This window comes from Ictidomys tridecemlineatus, chromosome 5 (assembly GCF_052094955.1).
Source record: "Ictidomys tridecemlineatus isolate mIctTri1 chromosome 5, mIctTri1.hap1, whole genome shotgun sequence".
NCBI lineage: Eukaryota > Metazoa > Chordata > Mammalia > Rodentia > Sciuridae > Ictidomys > Ictidomys tridecemlineatus.
The window spans coordinates 47,699,976-47,702,493 of NC_135481.1; the positions used below are offsets into that span (position 1 = coordinate 47,699,976).

At 43.2% G+C, this 2,518-nt stretch overlaps 1 non-coding gene across 1 annotated transcript; it reads right to left on the minus strand.

Moving 5' to 3' along the window:
* Positions 1-740: 740 nt before the first annotated feature.
* Positions 741-822, minus strand: Trnal-uag (transfer RNA leucine (anticodon UAG)). The gene has a single exon. It is a non-coding gene; the product is annotated as a tRNA-Leu (tRNA).
* Between the last annotated feature and the right edge of the window lie 1,696 nt (positions 823-2,518).

Sequence of the window (2,518 nt, forward strand, 5' to 3'; positions counted from 1 at the left end):
ATTTTCCCAGATGCTATCCGGCCCTGCTGCTGGGGGCTATGAGAACTTATCCCAGGACCAGCCCCCACCCCCTTTTTTTTTCTTTCCTGTGTCTGTTAAAATCTCAATAAACCCTTTTATTTCAGACATCTCTTGATCTCAAGAGTTTTGGTTTAACAAATCATACTTAGCTGCAAAATCAAATTCAAGTTAACTGTCTACCTGGCTATTTCTTTCCCATGGCATAATGATACCTGAGTGAGAGCTCCAAGCCCACTAGGGTTTGGCTTTCTGGACTCTCATTCATTCCTCTTATTGCATTACAAGAGTAATGCTATTTAGAACCAAAGCAGGGTCTCCTCAGGATATTTCGGGAGCACAGAACTGCACCCCTTGAACGAGGCTGCTGGTGCCTAAACCAGATCTTGAGAGTGATTCAGTGTGAACCGTGAGTTTTAGGAGAATGGAAAGTGGTCCTGATCGAGGAACGCGAAAGCAGTGAAAACCTTGGGCTGAAAGAGTCAGGCTCAATTTAAGAGTCAGTCTAGGGGCTGTCAGATGTCACTGCCCTGACATCGGAAAGAAATTTTTACAGGAAACCTGGATGATTTGAGAAGCAAATAAAGATTTCACAGAGTGAACCATACCTGGTGACCGGAAAGTAATTTAGTTGGAAAGCAACTTTTCCAATTATAGCACCTACACTTTTTAAATCAAGACTATTAGTTGTTCGGATTTGGGCTCAACTAAAAACGTACAACTGGCAGTGGTGGGATTCGAACCCACGCCTCCGAAGAGACTGGAGCCTAAATCCAGCGCCTTAGACCGCTCGGCCACACTACCACGTGAAACCCTACTTGTTTCTATTACCTTTTTCATCTCTGAGCACTTTGCCCCAAGATGAAAGCATGAAATTCTGACTTTTTTTTTTTTTCCTGGTGGAAGTAGAATGTTTTTTATTCATCTCTGGAAATCTGAGCAAACCTGGAGACTAGATGACTCATCATATTCTCGCAAGCTCTGAGAAGTGGGCTAGAAGGTGCAGAAGAAATGTGAGAGTTATTAAAATTACACTGAGATCTCATACTAGTCAGAATGGCAGTCAATCAAACCAGAAAGTTATGAAGGAAGAATTCTTAAGCATGATTGACTGATGATAATCAAGATTCTGCTAGAACCACAAACTTATAAGAGAGGCCACCATACACTTACATGAAAAGTATTTGTGCAAGGACAGTTGCTTAGGAACTATCTGTTCAACCTTAGATTGACATTCATTACTGTAATCAAGAATTATTGTTTCAGTATATCTGATGTAATCTTCAACACTTTTGTTTTTTGAAACTCTGCTTTGCCTTAACCTCTTTGAATATGCCCCTAGTTTAGTATGACATGCATATTTCCATTATAATGCCTTGCTATCTCAGATAAATATTAATATATTAATATTCTTTAGAGAATCTCCATATTTTTTATTGACACAGGCAATCAAAAATTATTAGTATAAGTGTCCTTTGAATCGTTCTTTTTCTTAAAAAAAGCAATAAGATCCAGAAGGGGGTGCAGAGGGGGTTGGGGTGGGGATTTCCCTCTGGGGACTCATTGAAAGTTATTAGAGAAAATGGAAGAATAAGAAACTCATTGCTGTTAGGTGGAGAGTCTGTGGATAGGAATTTTGCTTAGAGTGCTATGAGTCCAGGTCTCCTCTGAGCCCCCTTTTCTTAGCGAATCTGGTGAACCTGTCCTTGTGCTCAAAGAAAATTCCTTGGCCTCCTCCTGAAGGTTCAGAATGGTGATGTGGAGTCTAACTTGTCAGTAATTGAGAATGGCCTCTTTGCACGCTGGGTAAACTGAAGCCGGTGGTCACTTCTGTAGCACCAGAACGATGTGCCTAGAGAGCAATCACATTTCAAGACCATTCCCAGCTCAGAAAGGGGCAGTTGCCAAGCTCCCTTTGAGCCCGGGGCTGCTTACTCTGCATTTTTTTCCTTGGAAAAGAGCAGAGGGTAAGCTCGAAAAAGTTTAAGAGGTGATACTAAGGATTTCCTGCAACCAAAGTGAGAATCACTCACTGCCAACGAATCTCACTCGGCCCAAAGTCCTGGTTTATGTATTATTTATAGTCTTGGTCATCTCTGATCCGCCGTTTCTTAGTCTCTTGCAATTCCCTTCTAGGAGTCTAATCAATGTTTCCTAAACTTGAGTGCATGTCACTGTCTCTCCTTGCTGAAGGCCTCTCCTCAAGGTATCTCCTCAAGCCCTGTGGCCTGAGGGATCCAAGGTCAGGGTAGGCAGAGAAGGGCAAGGTTGTCCTTTGCCAGATCTTCACGAGGCGACTCTCCTTCCAGTTCAAGGTCACCCATGCCAGGAGTGGGAGGTGGTGAGCAAGAAAGAAGTTGAAGAAAACTGCTTAGAAACAGGACTCAGGAGCTCAGGATAAACGTTGATCTAAGACAGAGAGGCAGGGACCACACGAGAAGCTGTCCTGGCCTTAGGAGGTCGAAGATGGGTTTTCCTCCAGCGTCCACCCCGCGGTCCT